General features: G+C 44.3%; 1 protein-coding gene across 1 annotated transcript in view; it reads left to right on the top strand.

Moving 5' to 3' along the window:
• CHN2 (chimerin 2) overlaps window positions 1–21,103 on the top strand; it is a 338,827-nt gene that overhangs the window by 69,831 nt on the left and 247,893 nt on the right. The gene's annotated exons all lie outside the window — the stretch shown is intronic.

The raw sequence follows: 21,103 nt of genomic DNA, 5'->3' as shown, positions 1-21,103 counted from the left end.
ACCAACATTAGCTACAGGGTATGTTTTTCCAAATAAAAATTACTAACTATGCCATGCATTTTCTACTTCTCAATCTTTGCATTTAGAAAATGCTACCTACTCTCTAGGTGGCTTTGAAGCTAATAATAGACATGAGAATGCACGGATGCTTCTATACCAATCCCAAGGAAGGCTTTTCCAGATGTGGAATGCCAATGGGGAGTTGATCTGGCTTGGATAATTGACAGCTGCCAGCCTGTAATCTTTTGTGCTAAATTGGCGGTGGGGCCACAGAAGGCAACACAGCAGCTGGGCTTCTGGGATTCAAGTCCCTGCACGTGGCGTGGCTCCCCCTTCCCCACTCCCAGCCATCTGCAGGGACCCCACCCCCCAAAGCAGGATGCACTGCTCCTGGAAGGGAAGACAGCCTGTAACTTTTACCTGGTAGATAGGAGAAAACATCTTGATTCACTCAGCTGGGGTTAGCTTGTTATTGCATTGACTTCAGTGTTTTAAATTATTCAGAGACCAGTTCTTAAGATGAGTTGTTGCTGTTTAGTCACTCAGTCGTGTCTGACTCTTTTGCGACCCCATGGACTGTAGCCCGCCAGGCTCCTCTGTCCATGAGATTCCCAGGCAAGAATCCTGGAGTGGGTGGCCATCAGGTCCTGGTTTACCAAACAGGATAATCCCACCTGGCCTACATTAGCTTCACAGGCTCAGTCTGGGGATCAGAGGAGTTAATGTCAATGCTCTGTCCCCTGTCAAGCCAAGTGAAATAGAATGCACAGATGGATCAAGAAGCAGAATCTGATAGGCGTGATCTTTGTCTTTCTAATTTTCTTCCTCTTCTGAATGACGGCCTCCACTGTAAAGGCTTCCTGATAATAATAATAACAGCTATCATTTGCTAAGCAATTTTTCATGCCAGGCATTGAGCTAGGTGCTTTACGGGCCTTATTTTATTTAATCCTCAGGATAACCTTGCCGATTAGTACTCATTCCTTCAGCTCACATATGACTGGGTTCTGGATCCATCCTCCTCCTCTAGACAAGCCCATGGACTTCTTTTAATCTGTTTAATAAGTGAAGAAGTTATGTTCTTTGTTTTCAATCTTGACACTTTTTTAGATGACACTTTTTAAGATGATTAAAAACTTTTATCAATAGTTGAATCACTTTTTGAATGTTTGAATGCATCATAAGGACAGAAAGCATGGTGTGTAATTGTGGTTACTAAGCAGAGAGAGAGGGAGAGAGGAAGAGGGAGGGAGAAGAAGAAAGAGACAGTGACAGAGAGAGAAGAGAGCAGAGAGTAGAGGTAGAGGGAGGGAGAGAGAATGTATGATGGAGACAAAAAGATGTAATTTGGTGTGCGTAATAGGAATAGTGATTTTCTAATAGTTTACATGCAGATAATCTGTGAAAGCATATAATTAATTAGTTAATGGGCTTTTGATGTTCACAGAGCTGGAGATTTGAAAGTACATGATCTTGATAATCTTCACAAAAGATTAGAAGATGCTTAAAGTAAGACAGTACCCAGGATTTCAAAACTTTGGTGAATGAGAAATGATTACAGTTGTGGGGAAGGAGGAGGAAGAGACAAGAGGAGGTAGAATAAAAAGGGCGATTACGATGAAAAATGGCTTGATAAAATCCTTTTGCGAACAACACTCCTTTCCATCATCTTCTTGTTCTTCGGGAATCCAGTGCATTTTACCTTTGGCTGTGGCAGGTCACTGCCTGATGCTGACGGCAGGCAGACAAGTTTGAGGAGCTGGCTGTTGTCTGCATTAGTGAAAGCCCTCTGGTTGTTTGCTTCTGGCCATGTTAAGTAAGCAGGTAATGATTAGGTTGCCCACTGTAACATAGAACTTCATGATTCTAGAGCCTGCTTTAAAGATGAAGCATTTTGCAATTTTAGAATGTTCCAAGTCCCCTTCCATTTCTAAGATGCCCACCTGGCTGGGAGGCTCTCTAGCTGCATGCCTCCGAAGAGCTTCATGGGTGAATCCTGCCTGGGGACTGAGGATAACCAGGCCAGACAGGAGAGTTTTCCATTTGGTCAGAAGTCAGTGTCTGTCTGTCCAGGCCAACAATTGAATTTAAAGTTAGGAAATAACATGTAGAAAAAGGAAAGAGAGAGTGGTTTCTTCTGCAGAATCAATTCTTATATTTCAGATGTTGATTATCCAGTCTTGTGAATTATTTAGGGCTTCTGTTTCTCCGTTTTCTCTAGTGGCTTTGCTTTTTCTCCATGTGCAGTGTCTAGTAAACAGGCAAGATATGAGACATGAGTTAAAAACTCAAGTCTGATACTTTTGCTGCTGATCTGAATCTCCACCACAGGTTTGTCCTGCTCCTGTAGGGCAGGGATGGAGCGTTTCTTAAGAATCTTTGCACTTCTCCCACCAGTACTTTATACCATGTCAGGGATTGTTTTTAGGTGGATATGACTGAAGTGAGTCATTTGCAGGAGAGAGAGAGAGATAGGGCTTTTGAGGTCCCTGGAACCTGCAGAGAACATGGCCCTGCCTGTGGCTTTAGCATCAGTCATATGGTTTTTCACGTATAGAGGGGGCCCTTGATCTGTATGGTACTTCCTGCCCCTCACCACAGGCCTGGGGCTCCCTCCCAGTCTCTGCAGTCCAGGCTCAAAACCCCGACCTCCCGGGTCTAGATGCAGCTCCCTCCCACTGTCAACCATAGAAGTGCATCTGTCTCCCCTGCCCCCTTCTGGCTTTTGTGGGTTGACAGCCCAGGCAGAAGTGACAGTCCTCATATGCTTGTGGACACCACCTGATTGAGAGCTCAGAGACTTGCCAGGGAGGATGAACAACTGGGACCTCCCCAGACCCGTGTCGTAGGCAGAAGAAAGACAAGTCAATGGTAAGGATTTGGGAGCAAGGCAGGTAATGAGGCTATGAGGGAGACAACCTGCACCCAAGACCCCAGAAAGTGGGGAGTCTGAGCCAGAGGCAGATGATTGACTGCTGAGCAGAGAGAGAAGGACTGCTTCCCCCAAGGGGATAAAAGTTATCAGATCAGTGATCCTAAGCAGTGGTTCTCCAGCTTTTGGGGCTCAGAATCTTGTCATTCTTTCAAAAACTGAGGGGCCCAAACACTTTTCTGTGGACTATAGCAATCAATATTCACCATACTCAAAATGAAAACTAAGAAATGTACAAAATAATTTGTCAATTTATTTCAAACAATGTGCCAGATGTATGTTAACATAAATTATTTTTCATCCTTAAATATACATTTTTTCTGAAAATAATTAAGGAGAATGATATCACTGTTTGACTTTGCTGTGAATCTCTGTAGTGTCTGGCCTAGTGGAATATTGTTGGATTCTCTTATCTGCTCATACGTCCAATCCAACGCCATATTCCATGTCAAGTATCTTCTGGAAAACCCACTGTACACTTGAGAAAGCATGAGAGTGAACAAGGCAAATAATGTCTTAGTGCTTTTATGAAAGTAGTTTTGACCTCTCAGATCCCAGGTCTTAAGGATATCCACGGGTTCCCCAGCCCATCCCTCGAGAACCACTTCCCTAGGCACCAGCTCCCAGAAACACACCTCCCTCTGTGTTTAGCATGTGGCCATCTTGCATGATGACATTTCTGCATTAGCAGAAAGTGGGTAATGGTGAGCCAAGCGGAAATTCGCTTTCAAGCTTTTGTCATTTGAACAGTGTCTGTGAACATTCCACAAAGCATCCCAGAGACAAGCTAGGATAAAATTGACAGTGAATGTCCCATTGGGCAGTCTGGCTCAGTTGCTCATTGACTGGCAAAAAAAGATAATCCAGAGTATGAGACAGTCTCTCTTCCACACTTTTCAAAATGAGAACCTCAAATGCATGAGCCCCCTTAGTCTGGGAAACACACATTTTTCCTCTTTACAGTTACTGCAAGCTTTATAAGAGAAGCAGCTGCTCCACAGCCTCTCTGAGCTTTGCGTTTCAGGGCCCTGGGGCAACTGAAATCTGCTTTCCAAGTGACCAATAACCGGGCAGTTTACCGACTCATCTGGTGTTTCCTGGGCAGCACAGATTTATCTCACTTAATTGTGACTCCCTTTTTCCTGCACTAATCAAGACAGTGACAGAGCTGTGACACCAGCAACATGAGCATGGATGGAAAGTGATGATTTATAAGGACTCTGATCTTGCTTTGCTCAGACCCAGACGTGGCCCACCATGGAAGGGCAGTGGACCCAGCCAGTCTGCAACTGACCTGCAGCTCAAAGAAAGGCTGTTAAAAGACAGAACAAGACAGGTTTTTATGTTCTTCTAAAGCAGGAACATCATTTCTAATGTGGCTAGGAAAATATTCAGCTTCATTCTCTCTCCTTTGGGAAAACTACATGCATCAGTGCTCTGGCCTCTCCGAAACTGGCAGCAGGATGGTCTCTGTAGACTTGGTTGCAATCACAGAATTGTGTAGTGAGGAGAGTTAGAGATCATGCAGTGGGAAGGGCAGAAGTGTGTGTGTGTGTGTGTGAGTGTGTGTATGAGTGTGTGCAGTGTGTACACAAGGGAGGGAGGTGCAGGGTAGGGACAGTGTCACTGTAGCAGAGGCTCATGGGTCTTGTCTCTCTGTGTTCTCTACCAAACCTTGCTGTGAATTCAGGCACCACTAGGGAATTGAACTTACTCAGTTTCCCATGATCTCTGAGATCTTCGTCACATTAGGGGATTACTTAATCTCGGTGTCTCAGTTTCCCCATCTATACAATGGGTATAACAATAGCATCGATTTCATAATGTGATTTTGAAAATTGAAAGATTGTATACCTAGATGCTTCTTAAAACAGTGTATAATACATAGGAAGCACAGAATAAATGTTAGTCGTCATCATTGTGTGTGCGTGCTCGGTTGTTCAGTCATCTCTGACTGTTTGCGACCCTATAAACCGTAGCCCCCCAGTCTCCTCTGCCCATGGGATTCTCCAGGCAAGAATACTGGAGTGGGTTGCCATTTCCTCCTCCAGGGGATCTTCCCAACCCAGGGATCAAACCCAAGTCTACTGAGTCTCCTGCATTGCAGGCATATCCTTTACCACTGAGCCTTTGGGGCATCATCATCTTATTACTATTATTATTATTTGATATCTCTGAAACTCAGTTTTCTCATCTGCAAAATTGGGTTGGTATGGGGATTCAGTTCAGTTCAGTTGCTCAGTCGTGTCCAACTCTTTGCGACCCCATGAATCGCAGCACGCCAGGCCTCCCTGTCCATCACCAACTCCCGGAGTTCACGGAAACTCACGTCCATCGAGTCAGTGATGCCATCCAGCCATCTCATCCTCTGTCGTCCCCTTCTCCTCCTGCCCCCAATCCCTCCCAGCATCAGAGTCTTTTCCAATGAGTCAACTCTTCGCATGAGGTGGCCAAAGTACTGGAGTTTCAGCTTTAGCATCATTCCTTCCAAAGAACACCCAGGGCTGATCTCCTTCAGAATGGACTGGTTGGATCTCCTTGCAGTCCAAGGGACTCTCAAGAGTATTCTCCAACACCGCAGTTCAAAAGCATCAATTCTTTGGCGCTCAGCCTTCTTCACAGTCCAACTCTCACATCCATACATGACCACAGGAAAAACCATAGCCTTGACTAGATGGGCCTTTGTTGGCAAAGTAATGTCTCTGCTTTTCAATATGCTATCTAGGTTGGACATAACTTTCCTTCCAAGGAGTAAGCGTCTTTTAATTTCATGGCTGCAGTCACCATCTGCAGTGATTCTGGAGCCCAAAAAAATAAAGTCTGACACTGTTTCCACTGTTTCCCAATCTATTTACCATGAAGTGATGGGACCAGATGCCATGATCTTCGTTTTCTGAATGTTGAGCTTTAAGCCAACTTTTTCACTCTCCACTTTCACTTTCATCAAGGGGCTTTTGAGTTCCTCTTCACTTTCTGCCATAAGGGTGGTGTCATCTGCATATCTGAGGTTATTGATATTTCTCCCACCAATGAGAATATATGATCAAGTCTTGGCAAAGCTGTCAAGTGCCATTAAAAGTAATGCAGTCTACTTGGGGGCCAAGTTAATAGAACAATTGTTGAACCTGGGTGTTTTTCCATGAGTAAGACTCCAGTCCCGGAGGAGTGACGTGTGATTTTCTGCACTGTTTTGAAAGAGTAAGGCAGTTAATTTTGGTGAAGTGAATATATAGTAACAACCAGAAGAGAAACAGCAATATAATCGCAACTGGTAATAGCAGTTGTATTTATCTTGTGCCAGCATTGAGCTGAGTACATATAATATATTGTCTCACTTCTCACCATGGCCCCTTGAAAGAGGTGCTGTTATTACTCTTGGGTTGCAGATGAGAAAAGTGGAGTTGCTAGTTCACCCAGGGCCACTGAGGATCCCAGGCAGGTGGGGTCCCTAGTCAGCACCCTTACGCAGTGCAGGAGCGGGGTCAGATGTCCAGGAGGTGCTCAGGGACACATCCGAGTTTGAGCTCAGTGGACTAGTGTTGTGTTCTGAAGGTGAATTAGATCTTTTGTCCTCTTTAAATGAAAGATATAATGCTTTATCAGAACTATTTGGGGAGAGGAGCTGGCTGCTGCTTAGGTGAGTAAATCATTGACCAGACATAACCCAGGGGTGGAGCCAAGAATCCATCCTTTGGATGAAAGGAGATCAGATGCAAGTCTCTAAGAACTCTCCAAGAAGCAGCCAAGTGAGAGAGTACAGGGAGAAACCTGAAACAGAAATCCACAAGCAGGTTCTGAAGGGATCCTGAGGGCCTAGAAAAATGGTGCATGGGAAGATCCCCTCTGCCACGGAGCAACTGAACCTGTCTGCCACGACTACTGAGTGGTGCTGCTCCACAACAAGAGAAGCCAAGCCTATGATAAGCCCATGCATCACAACTAAAGAGTAGCCCCAGCTCACTGCAACTAGAGAAAAGCACATGCAGCAATGACGACCAACACAGCCAAAATAAATTAATTAAAAGTATTTGAAAAATTTTTTAAAAATTCTCCAAGTCTTCATAGGATGATTGTAAAGAATAAATAAGAGATTGCATATAAATAAATAAATCACCAGACACTTAGCCCCAAATAAATGGAAGAAGCCATTAGTATCCTTGTTACCATTATAATTAGATCTTCTCACTGGCTAGTTCTTGGATTTTCCAGTTGTATTGAGGGGTTGTCCCTTAACCATGGCTTGACTCCCAGCTATTTTAGATCATCATATATGATGCCTATTTTTTGGACAGGACCCATGGATAGGGGCCTGGAATGGTGTTAAGCTACCCTCCCTTACGGGGCTTCCCTGGTGGCTCAGACAGTAAAGAATCTGCCTGCAATGCAGGATACATGAGTTTGATCCTTGGGTCAGAAAGATCCCCTAGAGAATGGAATGGCAACCCACTCCAGTATTCTTGCCTGGAGAATCCCATGGGCAGAGGAGCTTGGTGGGCGACAGTCCATGGGGTTACAAAAAGCTGGCCACAACTGAGCAACTAACAATTTCACCCTTCCTTACACAAGTATTACATTCAGGATAGTATTGGTCAGGCTTTTCTGAAACTGGCCATGAAGCTTGATCTTGTTCTACCCCAGGCTTTAAACCAATATGCAGGAAGAGATGGCTTATTGCAAACAGTCATGCCCCTGGCTCAGCTGATGAAGGTCATGGTTTACTGTTTCCTGAGTTGATGGATCTCCAAACCTTGCCAGGGCTCCCACGGAATCTGGACATGCCTTTAAGGAACCTCTCATTTTTACACCAGATGGGAGAGGTTACTAACTCTGAACAAGACCCAGACCTGTCTCTGAAATGCAGGACCACTCTCCCTGCTCATCGTAGGTCATTAGCTGAGCAAGCAGTCCCAGGAATTTTGCAGCATGCATGCCTTTCCCTTATGAATTTAATGGTCAAGGACACATATTGTTGGAATATCTTTAGGAACCAGATAGTCTGCCCAAAAGAGAAGCCTCTGTGCATAGCAGGCCTGAGTCCTCCTTGTGTTCCCTGTGTATGAGTTTGGCAGAGTGCAGCAGACTGTTTTCAGACCAGACTGGCATAGAGGCAAGGCAGAGGTGGGTGGGAAGCAGGAGTTGGCACGGCAAGTGTCAGGTGCCTACCACAGCCCAATGTGCAGTCCCAGCAGCAGGTTTCAGGTTTTGGTATTTGTGGTCTCTAAAAAAGCTGTCACCAGCAGCTACCAGAGTCTTGCAGGGAGAGTCTGCTAGCATCCAAAATGTGATCCAGGACCCAAAATGGGCAGAATTTAGCCATGGTGTCTCTCAGGCTCTCCTGGACCAGGCCCCTCGGTGCAGGCCGGGTCATCACACATGCCCATGGCTTTCCCAGTAGCATCTTCAAGATGTTGCTCAGCTTCCAACATGAACCTCTCTCTCGTGCCACCACGTGTGACAGCCTTGAGAATTTCTCCAGACTGACTCCAGTTGGAATCAGTCTCTCAGCCCAGCTCTCGCCCGTTCCCATTTTAGCTTCCTTTTATCACGTCACCTGCCAGGCTCAATGCTGAAAGCTCTATAGGTATTCTCCCCTTTAATCTCCGTCACTCTGTGAGGTAGGTGTTGTTATTATGCCCATTTTACAGATGGAGAAACTGACACGTTGAAGGGTTGAGCTGTCTAGGTTAGATAGCTGATAAGTGGCAGAGTGAGGATGCAGATTAGTCCTCTCTTCCCTAAAGCTCAAGCTCTGAACCATCCTTCCCTGTGTCTTATCCAACTGAGGTGGAATCCTAGCCTGTGTTCAGCTGCTTCTCAGAGTTGCTTCATTAGGCGGGACCAGTGATTTGCAACCTTGGTTGCACACTGAAGTCACCTGGGAAGCTTTAAAAAGTACTGATGCCTGGTTCTTGCCACCAGAGATTCTGATTTCGGTTGGTCTGAGGGATATCCTGGGCATTTTCTGGACCAAAAGTTGGCCAACTTTTTCTTCAGAGAACCAGCTTGCACATATTTTAGGCCTGGCAGGGCCATATGGTCCATGTCACAACTACTCAATTCTGCCTTCATAGAGCAAAAACAGCCATGGACAATACATGAGCAAATGAACATGGCTGTGTTCCAGTAAAACTTTATTTACAAAAACAGGTGGCTGGCCGGAATTGGCCCATGCACCACAGCTTGCCAGGGCTTAATCAAGTCAGGCAGTTCCTTAGTAGATTCTACCCATCACCAGTGAGATTAGAATTTATTTTTCTTCTGTGGGTGAGGTATCTATCTGTGGTGTGGTGTCTTCCCCCTCCCCACCCCAGGCACCCCCGTACCCTTCAATCCACTGCTTCCTTGTGGGGTTGGTGGTATCGGCCCAGTTTCTATGATTTGCCTCTTTTTTTCAAGGACCCGACTTCCCTCCAGGTCTGAAATCCTGACAGGAACCATCCCCATTTAGTGGGGCTCCTTTCTGTCTTGCTAGCCTTTCCCCATGAGGAGTTAAAATTGTCCCCCTTTGTCTTGGCTGGCAGCCAGGTCTGCTGTAATTAGGATTCGCTGGTTCTGCAGAGCTGCCACCTGTCTGACAGGAGGACTGCCCCTGTGAGCATGTTTTGCTTTCTGCCCCAGCACTCTGTGCCCCCAACCCGTTTCCCTACAGAGCCATCTCCTAGGGAGGTCTGGCTGTCCAACCCCTCCTCACTCAGACCCCCACTTCCTTCCCTTTCCAATCGACCTTCCACGTCTGCCCTGTGCTTGTAGTTTGAGTAATAGCATCATTTTCGCCTGAGGAATTCAGTCTATCAATTAATTTTATTTCATGGAATATTAATAGAGTATTCCTGAAATTGTGGGTTGTGATTATTTACAAAGTCAAAAGGGCAACTGGAAAATGAAGCTGCTGAATCGCTTGTGGCAATCGGAGTTATGCCCCAACCCCCTAAAAATAGCCTGCTTTCCTTATCTTCCCTCATATGTCAGCTTGTCCTTGGTAATGGGGTGTAGAGACACCACAAAAATGCCAGACTGAATGGAAACTCTTAATATAGGTGACACCTAAGATAGTAACAGTTCATATACACAAAGTCTCTTTGTAAGTTAGTTGTTTAGACATCGAAATGCATTTGTTCCGCAAACATTTATGGAGACCGTAATTTGTTCCCTGTGACACAGGGGGTACAGGATAAGGCTCCCGTCCTCACGAGAGAGCCCATCACATAAACAAATAACTCTATAACCATATCAGATGTGCCATAAGGGAGGCGTGTACACAGCTCTATGAGAGGAAAGGCTGGACTCAGTGCCTGAGGTTACAGGGAAAGCTTCTCCCAGGGGGTGAGAGGCAATTGTTTAAATAAAGTTCCCCACCAGGAACAGGAGGAAAGGCATTCCTGAGAGAGGCCCCAGTGTGTCAAGGCAGGAATGGGATGCGGTTATGTGCCTGTAGTGTGGTTCCTGGGGGAATGGTGGGAGCTGAGACTGGAAAGGGACAGGGGATGTATAAACCATTTTTGGCAGTTCCAACTTTAATGGGCAATATGGGCCCATACAGTACTTTTAAATAGAGAGATATAATGCTGGCCAGTTTCTGTTTTAGTAAGAGCTGCTGGTAAGCAGTGGGGATCCTGAATTGGGATGAGGGGAAAGAAATGAAGGAGGGGTTTCCTATTAAGAGCTGGTGTAGAAATGAAGAGATTCTCGACTAAGAACGTGAAGCTGGGATAGGAAGGAGCAGGAGAAGGTATGATTGTGCTCAAGAGATGTGATTGGATAATGAAGATGAGTGAGAAGTTCTTTATGGTTAAAAATATAGAAGAAAGAGTGGTGCTTCAGAGGGCTGGGGAGATTAAGGAGTTGAGTTTGAGACTTGTTGAGTTTCCATTAGTCTGTAGGTCATGTGGGCTGAAACTCAGGGAGGAAGATTGGAGGCAAAAATAATGCATGGCTGTGATTAAATCCGTGGCAGTGAATAAAGTAACCAGAGTGTGTGAGAGAGAAGAGAAGGAAAGGGAAGATAAGGGATGGGAAGAGAATAGGACAGGTCTGCAGCAGAATCTCAGGGAATGCCAGTATGTAAGGAACTGAGTGAAGGATATGCCAGCAAAGCAGACCTGCTTTCTGGACCAGTTATGAATTTGGCAGTGCTGAATTGAGCAGGGGGGCCTATTGACACCTGAGACTGAACCAACATGTACCACTGGATGAGCTTCAGGATGTCTTAAATACCTTGGAATTTGCCATTACTCCTACCATTAAGGATATAAAACTCCATTCACCTGCTCCTTCATTTACTAATTGAACAAATAGTCTGTTGAGTACACGACACTGGGTATAGGGTATAGATACAGGGTATAGTACTGGGCACTGGCTATAGATGTGGTTCCTATGATCTGTTGCTTATAGCTTAGCAGAGAAGACAGATGTTAAGAATAAACTTGGAAACAGACGTTTTCATGAAAACGACCTGTCATTTTTAGTTGTGTGATTGTGAGCAAGTCACTTACCTTCCTCAGTCTCAAGGTCTTCATTCAGAAAAAGCGGATGAGGATGTGTAGAAAAAGGAACGCTCCTACACTGTTGGTGGGAATGCAAATTGGTACAGCCACTATGGAGGACAGTATGGAAGTTCCTTAAAAAACTACAACTAGAGTTACGACTCCAATATTCTTGCCTGGAGAATTCCATGGACAGAGGAGCCTGGTAGGCTACAGTCTGTGGGGTCACAAAGAGTTGGACACGACTGAGAGACTAACACTCTCACTTTGCCTTTTTTTCAGAGTTACATATAATCCAGCAGTCCCACTCCTGGGTGTATACCCACAGAAAACTAATTCAAAAAGTACACTACCCCAGTGTTCATAACAGCACTATTTAGAATAGCCAAGACATGGAAGCAACCTAAATATGAGTAGATAAAGATGGGGTACATACATACACACAGTGGAATATTACTTAGCCATAAAAAGAACTGTACTCAATATCTTGTAATAACCTATAATGGAAAAAATATGAAAAAGAATATATATATGTATATGTAAAATTGAATCACTTTGCTGTACACCTGAAACTAACACAACATTGTAAATTAACTTTAATTTACAATTTTTTTTAAAAAGTGGGTGTTAAGAACTAGAACAATACCTAAGGCATATATAGGGCTTATGTTTATAGCACCCTTACACATTTTATCTAATAAACTGAAAACCTTGATGCTTTAAAAAATTATATATGTTGAATAAGCTATGTATTCAGATGGTACAAAATTCATGAAAGGGTAAATAGTGAGTCTCCCTTTCATCCTGTCCCCAGTTTTCAATTTCTCTTCTCAGAGGACACTGGTGTTGTGTTTCCTTGTGTGCCCTTACAGGAGTGTCCTCTGCATGCACAACTTATCATTGTGTGTGTGTGTGTGTGTGTGTGTGTGTGTGTGTGTCTGTCTGTTATGCAGTTATCTTCTTTCCTTTTTTTTTTTTCGTTCAAAACTGGTAGCATGCTATTTGCTATTCTCTCTCTTGCTTTTTTCACATAACAAAGTATATCCATTCTACAGCAAAATTGTTACTTAAGTAACCGCCTAGTTTTGGACATCTAGGTCATTTCCAATACTCTGCTATTATAAACAGTGCTACCTCAGTTCCACATGTGCAAATATATCTATAGCATAAATCCCTAGGAACAGGATTGCTACATCAAAGGGAATGCATATTTATAATTTTGATGATGAAGAACAAATTTCTTTCCATCACGGTTCTACCAAGTTATGCTCTTATCAGCAAGCTCTCCCTTGGTTATGAGGATTATAAAGTAATATATTTAAACACCTTTGTGAGCTGAGGAGGGGGTCTGTATTTTTACAGGGTTCTCATCCCCCACCTTCCCTACACAGTTGCTCTTTGGCCTTCTATCAACATTGTGAAAAGCGACAGTTATACGTAAGGGGGCAATTCCTTACAGTTCTGTCCATCGGTGGCCTCTAGGAGATATTTATCAGTGGGGTGTCTTGATGTGGGAGATAATCCCTGCATCTGAATCATCCTTGAAGTGCAGATGATCTTGGGGCCAGTCCTGCTCCCTGGGCATAAGCTCCTGGGACACATCCCATGCTCTGGGCGAGTGTGTTGAATATCAGGACACCAACTGACAGCTTCTGTGGCTGGCCTGGGGTGGCTGAGTTGTTAGGGATGCTCCAGACTCACTCCTGCCTTCCTACATAAGCAGCCTAGAGACAGCGTGTTGACTCCCAGCGGCATGATAGAACAGGTCAGAACGGGAGCTATGACCTCAGCCGGTTTCGGTTAGCGCTAAAGATGTAACTGATAATGCATGTCAGCTCATTTGTCCATACAAGCCGTCTGTGTGGAACTGTGTTCATTACTACTGGTTCTTCTGTTTGTTTTGAAAACTCTGTTTCACGTTGGAGTTAGGTATCAGGAAAAAGAAAGGACACTAATTAAGTGAATCCATGGTAGTCTCTTACTAACTGTTAGTATTAGTCACTCAGTCATGTCCAACTCTTTGTGAATCCATGGACTGTAGCCTGCTAGGCTCCTCTGTCCATGGAATTCTCAAGGCAAGAATACTGGAGTGGGTAGCCATTTGCTTCTTCAGAGGATCTTCCTGACCCAGGGGTGAACCCAGATCTCCCACATTGTGGGCAGACTCTTTACCATCTGAGACACAAGGCAGCTCGTCAATTCAACTCAGAAAATGTCTACTGAGTACCTACTATGTGCAGAGCACAGAGATGCAATGTATTGTATTTTGAAATACTGCTGACAGCTCCGGCTGTGCTGGCTATTTGCGTTGACTTTGGCAGACTGAAATTGCTTTGCCTTTTCCCTTTGCTAGCCTCTCATTATAATTTTCATTGGCAAACTGGTTGTAAACCAGAGCTGATTCCCTTAGTGTAATTAGGAGGGTTCCTGCAACTTATTTTTGAAAATGAATTGTTATAAAGTGAATAATGTTTTAACTGTACTGGGGGATTTTCTATTAAAAAAAGGAAATTCTAAATTCTGATGGTGAATGGTTTTGAAAGGTGAAACATTATTTTCTGATTTATCTGTTTGGTAAAGGAGAAAATTTAACCTAAAGGGGAAATAAGTCAAAATTTAATAACTTCAGGAATCTAAAACAATAGCAAACACAAAAAAATATTTTGAAGATCTGATGAGTAGTGAATAATAACAAAAAAGATGACAAGACAGAATGCTAGCTGATCTGAAGCAAAGACATAGTCTTATTTGCTGGGCTAATAATAGCAGATCTTGTTGGTGTAAAAAAAATATGAGAATATGGAGAGAAGCAACAGAGAAAGAAGAGAAAGTTTGAAGGAAAAAAACCCACACACAGGGAGAAGAGGAAGAAGAATAGCAGGTGGTAGACACCCGAAGGGGCAGGGGAAATTAAACCCAAATAGTCAGAGTGACAGCAAAGAGGAGAGCTGGCCCGTTGGAGAGGAGACAGAAGCCACCTCTCCATGAAGCTGCAGGTCTGACCCACTTTAGCAGCTCCTGCCTGAGAGCACATTGGCCATAGGCTATCTGACTGCCATTGGGTCCAGTCCTTCCTAAGGATACCAAGTATTCTGCACAACGATACCTTATAAGTTTCCTTGGGTGAACCTGATGCCAGGTTGCTATTCTAAGTGCTTTATATATGAACTCATTTAACCTTCCTAGCAACCCCATGGGGAATCATTATCCCTACTTTATAGATGAAGTAACTGGGTCGCAGAGAGAGGCTGAGCAGCTTTCCCAAGATCACAAGCCATGAGTGGAAAAGCTACGTGTGATTGGTAGAATTCTGTGATGGCCCCCAAGATTCCCTTCTGTTAGTGCATAGTCCCTGGGAGTCCTCTCTCCTTCATTGTAGACAGGATTTGTAAACATGATGGGATTTCACTCTCTTGAATGAGTTCCATTGAATAGCAGGACGGAAGGGATTTTTGAAGATATAAGTAAGGTTTCTCCTGAATAGATTTTGAATTAATCAAGTGGAAGATTTTGCTGGATGGGCCTGACTTAATCAGGCAAAGCCTTTGTAAGAGGGTCCAACCTTTTCCTAAAGCAAAAGCATCTTCTGATGATCTCAAAGAAGCACACAGCCAGGTTGTGAAAGCCTGTGGTGGAAATCCATGGCAAGAACCAGTGAGTGGCCTTAGCAGCCGAGAGTGGTCCCTGGCCAGCAACTAGCCATGAAGTGAGGAGCTCAGTCATCAGCTTCAGGGACATGAGTTCCACCAGTTTGGAAGAAGACCCTGAGCTCACGAAGGAACACAGTCCAGCTGACACCTCAGTCTCAGTCTTGTGAGACCCTGGTCAGAGGACGCAGTTAAGCCCTGCTTACACTCCTGTTCTGCAGAGAGGGTGAACTGGAAAGGGCGTGTTGTTTGTTGTTCAAAGCACCAAGTTTGTATTCATTTGTTAAACAGCAGTGGAGAATGAATGCGCTGGAATTTGAACCCTGTGATTCTAGCTGCAGGCTCGCCTGTTTCCTGACTTCTCCGTCTGCCTCTTAGGAAAAGTCATATCTCAGAAATCACTGATTGCTCAAACTTCCAAGTTAAACAGGGACCTTTGAGATCATCCAGTCCTGTGGCTTAAAGCAGCCTTTCACAGCAGAAGCCTGTTGTGTGAACAGGTCAGGGGAACTTCTGTGCCTATAATGGGGTACAGGGGCAGGAAACTTGTACCCCAGTGGAGCCCCACTACCTCAACTGCTTCTGTCTGGTCTTCCTTGAGGCAGTTCTGAGGAACACAGTTTAAGAACCACTGGTCTGACCCAACAGTGCATCTGGTCTTTATACTTCCCTCGACCACATCCTCACCCTTGTCATCTGCTGACTTCTTTCTGTTTGAATGCCTCCCTAAAATTTTCTTTCCATCTAGGGACCATTCCTTTGGAAAGCTGTCTTTCTGTTGCATTAAAACTTGTTCTTCTAAAATTCCCATCATTAATTTAGGTGCAGCCACAGGTGATGCATGGGACAAATGGACCCCTTCTTTCTCAAGACGGATGATCATATCATTAAAGACAGCTCTGCTGTTTCACATAAGCCTTCTGTTTTCCAGGCAAAACATCTCCGTGTCCTCCTAGGCACTTCCAATTCCTTCATCATAATGGTCGCTTCTCTCCTGAACTTCAGTGTGCTTATGTCTCTCTTAGAGTAAGGTCAGGAACCAAGCACCGAACTCCTGGTGTGGTCTGCTTCACAAGAGCTACAGCTCACCTCACACCAGTCACAGTAAAATGTTCTATTTTCGTCAATGAAGCATCAGACCACACAGTAGCTTCTTGGCAACCACAGTGCAGAGTTGACTCATACCATGTGTAGTGTCAACCTTTTTCACAAAAGCTCCTTTTTCACACATGTGGCTGCTAAGGTGTAATAACTGACTTGTGTGTGTATGTTTTAAACCAAACACAGGCTTAATGTGCATTGCTCTTCTGTTTCATCAGGGATCTGGAATATATCTTGCTTGATCCTGATTAGGTCATCCAACAATATTACTCTTCTTCCCAGCATCACCTCAACTCTCAATTTGATCAGTATGCCATAAATATCCTCATTGGGGTTATTGACAGAATTTTGGAACTGAACAGAGCTGAGGTCATAGTCCTACAGCATCATACTGATGGCCTGCTCCCAGTGTTTGGGAATTTTCAACAGTTACCAATCCAACTCATTGTATCACCTACTGGCAGTCCTCCAGCTCATAAAGGTACCCTCAGAAATGTAATGAAACATTTCTTGAAGTGCAGGTACAGGGTGTTGAGTCTAGTTCTCTGACCTCCCAAACCAGGAGGTCACAGGAGCTTCTAGTGAGCACTCACAAGCCCCGTATAGCGTCTTTTCCAGGTGGTGTGCCTGACCACCAAACTTCCATCTGTATTTTGGTCCTTCTGAGATAAACAACGTTTCATCCCACAACTCTGTTCTCTCCCATTCTATTTGTTTCCACTCAGACTCGCATGAGGAAAGATATGGACTCTTGAAAAGATAACGGTGGATCTTGGGATGCCTAAAAATTGAGGCAAGGTTCATCTTTATTTCAGAGTAGGAGCTGATCCTAAGTTTCCATAAGTAGGGTAGTAGCTTTGGTAGGAAGATCAGGGCAAGCCGAGATGTGTGCAGTTAGAGGCAAGGTCTGCATGTGGGGATGGGGTGATGAGAGAGATGCGGCGGTGGGTAAGATGAGTGTGGTGCTGCGGTTTCCACAGAGCAGAAGTGCAAGCGTCTGCAGCATCAACCTTTTTCTTTTTTTTGGCCTGTCCTTTTGCACTTTGTCTAGCAACCATACTGTACATGATCACAGGGCAAGGTGAGAAGCAGACCAGCCTGCTAAATTTAGGGGAGGACATGGGCCTTGGCACCACTGGGCACAGCCTCTGATCCATGTAGGATCTTAGAGAGAATGATGAGTGCTGATCTCCACCTTAAAGTGAAGATTCACTGATTTTAAAATTCATTGAGGAATCATAAAACTGATACGGATGGGTTTGGTGGAGGTAGTCCATGATTATAAAATTAACTATTATTGTCCTGTCTTGGTTCATTTTGTCCATATACCTCTCTCCTTTATAAAAATGAAAGTTGCCACATTTCTCATAGGATGACTGTGATACCCAAAGACCAAGAGCTGCTATCAGATCATTGTAAAAGAAGTATTTTAATTATTGTGGTGAAATTTTACCATGTATCGTTCACTGTTGTTTTTACTACCCAGTATTTCAGTCGCCATCTCTGACAATTGTTGCAGTGTCTCTGGGGAGGAGATCTACTTCCCTCCTCTACCTTCTATCTAGATGTTTTTGCTGGGGTGGACTCCACATTCTGCTCCATGGGGCTGTGTGACTGGGTTCGTCTGGCCAATCAAAACAGCATTCTTCTGCAGATGGTGACTGCAACATGAAATTAAAAGACCCTTGCTCCTTGGAAGAAAAGTTATGACCAATCTAGACAGCATATTAAAAAGCAGAGACATTACTTTGCCAACAAAGGTCCATCTAGTCAAAGCTATGGCTTTTCCAGTAGTCGTGTACAGATGTTGGACTATAAAGAAAGCTGAGTGCCGAACAGTTGATGCTTTTGAACTGTGGTTTTGGAGAAGACTCTTGAGAGTCCCTTGGACTGCAAGGAGATCCAACCAGTCCTGAATATTCATTGGAAGTACTGATGTTGAAGCTGAAACCCCAATACTTTGGCCACCTGATGCAAAGAACCAACTCATTTTAAAAGACACTGATGCTGGGAAAGATTGGGGCTGGTGCACTGGGACGACCCAGAGAGATGGTATGGGGAGGGAGGAGGGAGGAGGGTTCAGGATGGGGAACACATGTATACCTGTGGCGGATTCATTTTGATATTTGGCAAAACTAATACAATTATGTAAAGTTTAAAAATAAAATAAAATTAAAATAAAATAAAAGACACTGATGCTGGGAAAGATTGAAGGCAGGAGGAGAAGGGGATGGCAGAGGATGAGATGGTTGGATGGCATCACCAACTCAATGGATCTGAGTTAGAGTAAACTCTGTGAGTTGGTGATGGACAGCGAGGCCTGGCATGCTGAAGTCCATTGAGTCTCAAAGAGTCAGACATGACTGAGTAACTGAATTGAATTGAACTGATGTTTGGCTCAAGTCAGTGAGATGCAGGGAGACTTTTCCTGGGACTTTTGGAAAAGAAGTCCCAGGAAAAGTTTCCAAAGAGACTTTTTTGCTGGACTTGGAATTGTCAGGTTTTGAGACTCAAGCTATTTTGGCAGTCTGCTTCTAGGAACAGAGAATCTCTAAGAGAATGGAACCACAGGGGAGGTTGAGTTGAAAGATAGAGACTATGGTGATGTGAGGAAGTGCTCATTATGTGAGGAGACACTGATTAAAATCTAGACCCTGAGGTCAAAATGTTTACATTTGAATTCCCTGGTGGCTCAGCAGTAAAGAATCCTCCTGCAATGCAGAAGCTGCAGGAGATGCAGGATTGCAGGATCGATCCCTGGGTTGGGAAGATCCCCTGAAGGAGGGCATGGCAACCCATTCCAGTGTTCTTGCCTGGAGAATCCCATGGACAGAAGAACCTGGTGGGCAATAGTCCATAGAGTGGCAAAGAGTTGGGCAGGACTGAAGTGACTTAGCAGGCACTCCATTTACTAGCAGGGTCCTTCATGACTCAGTGCCTATTTTCCTTATTTGTAAAATGGGAACACTTACAGAGTTGTCGTGAAAATTGGGTGAGTCAAGTGAGATACTGAGAAAGTACCCTGCATTTGGTATGGACCATACAGGTGTTTGTCACTATTTGAGCTCTGTGTTCAGCCACCTGAAATCAGACCCTCCTCTCGATTTTTCAGCTCTGAGAACAATGTAGTCGCTTTTTATAACTACCCATTTGGATTTTGGTTTTGGTCACTTAACCCATAACTAGTAGATTCAATGAAATCAAATTTTTATTCAACTTCAAGTTTTGTCCTCCTTGATGGGACTAAGATAAAAATAAAGCAAAGTCAGATATTCCTTTCCAGATTGTTACCCAGTGGTGAGTATGACCTCAGTTCAGTTCAGTTGCTCAGTTGTGTCCAACTCTTTGCGACCCCATGAATCGAAGCATGCCAGGCCTCCCTGGACCTCAGAAGAGCCTAATTCCTTCGCCTTCCCATGTTCTCAATTGCATTTGTTTGAAATTCACTTTTCAGAATTTCCTTTAAAAAATACTGTATGTCATGGTTATCTAAGAAAACTCAAAATATTGTCATCAGATTTTTCACAGCAAGAGTATGCTCTACCTTCTTTATCCCCAATTCATGAAATATTTTTAAATGTTGATATAAAAGAACACTCTGAATGTGTAAGAAGGTGGTTGGCTGGGGCCATGGGTGGGAAGGAATGGAGAACAAATCAGAAAACCTGGGGATTTACCTTGTTTTTAGCACCTACCTGGCTCCGAGGTCTTGGACACATTATTCTCCTCAGCTTCCTGGCCTGTAAAATAGGCAAGGCGATGCCTGAGATTCCTTCCTTATTGATTTTGAAATGTATGAAAACTTTCTTAAGCATCTTAAATAATATATTTAATTGTCGTTGAAATGATGAAAAGGAAATGAGAAAAATAGTAAATCTTAATGAGACCCACTCTGTATTTTGTGATGGCTACCTTAGAATTGGTAGTATATAGTTTAAGGTTTATTCATCTGGATCCGAGGGGTTTTGTTTCGTCTTGTCTTGTTTTTTTCCCTAATTTCTTCTGTCTAAAAATCCATGTGGTCATTTCCCTGAGCTCTGTGCATCCGTGGTAATCAAGCAGGATCTTGGCCATTTAGGCTGAGAATTGGAGCCGAGGCCCTGGGCCTCTGGTCCGCTTTAATGAGCAGGCGGCACACAGAGAGGAACAATAAGGTACCCGGAATAGCAAACAAATAGTAAACTAGAGAAAATGGAGACCAAGACAGGCAGACAAAGCAGATGAGGAGAATTAGTGGAGGGAGCTGGGAAGAGGGAAGCCAGAACTGTGTTAGCCTTCCTTTTTCTTAGACTGTAAAGCCAGGCCTGACGTGTCACGGGCACTCGGTGGATGTTTGTGGAGGGGGGAGGCGAGTGATGAATAGATGCAAGCATTTGGCTGCATGTGGACACACTGGCTCCTGCCAACTCAGCTAGCCCAGGGACAGCAGAGGAAGGAAACAACAAAAGAAGGCTCAGGATACCGACGTACCAATGCAAAATGCGTTTTCCACTGCAGAAGGGAAAATACCGTAAGAGGAGTTGAATGAGGAACAATGAGACATTTGAGCAAGCCCCTAAGTTGCAGACTAGCTCACACCAATGCATTTGTTCTTGAAATGTGGCGCTTATTTGCGAGGATTCATTTCATGCCTCACTATTTGGCTTTTAGGTTGGACTTAATTAAAAAAGCTGTAGCATCTTTGAGTCCAATTTCCTCTTTTCACATAGCATCTGTCCCTGACAGCTTGTGTGAGGCTCGACCACTTGTTGAGGCCCGGGCTAGAGGAGGAAGTGGCAGGGGAGAGGCGAGGTGGACAGACGCCTCTTGTTGGAGGTGGCACTCTCTGATGCCACGCGGCCCCGTCACGTGCTTCTGAGGCTTCTTGGTTTCAGCTCGGCAACAGATGTCTCCGAGAGGGGGATGCTGGCAACCTCACAAAGGCCAGCATGACTGAGGGT

The sequence above is a fragment of the Bubalus kerabau genome, chromosome 8, assembly GCF_029407905.1.
Source record: "Bubalus kerabau isolate K-KA32 ecotype Philippines breed swamp buffalo chromosome 8, PCC_UOA_SB_1v2, whole genome shotgun sequence".
Classification (NCBI taxonomy): Eukaryota; Metazoa; Chordata; class Mammalia; order Artiodactyla; family Bovidae; genus Bubalus; species Bubalus kerabau.
Note: the sequence above shows the minus strand (reverse complement) of the source record. Positions and strands in the feature narration are given on the sequence as shown.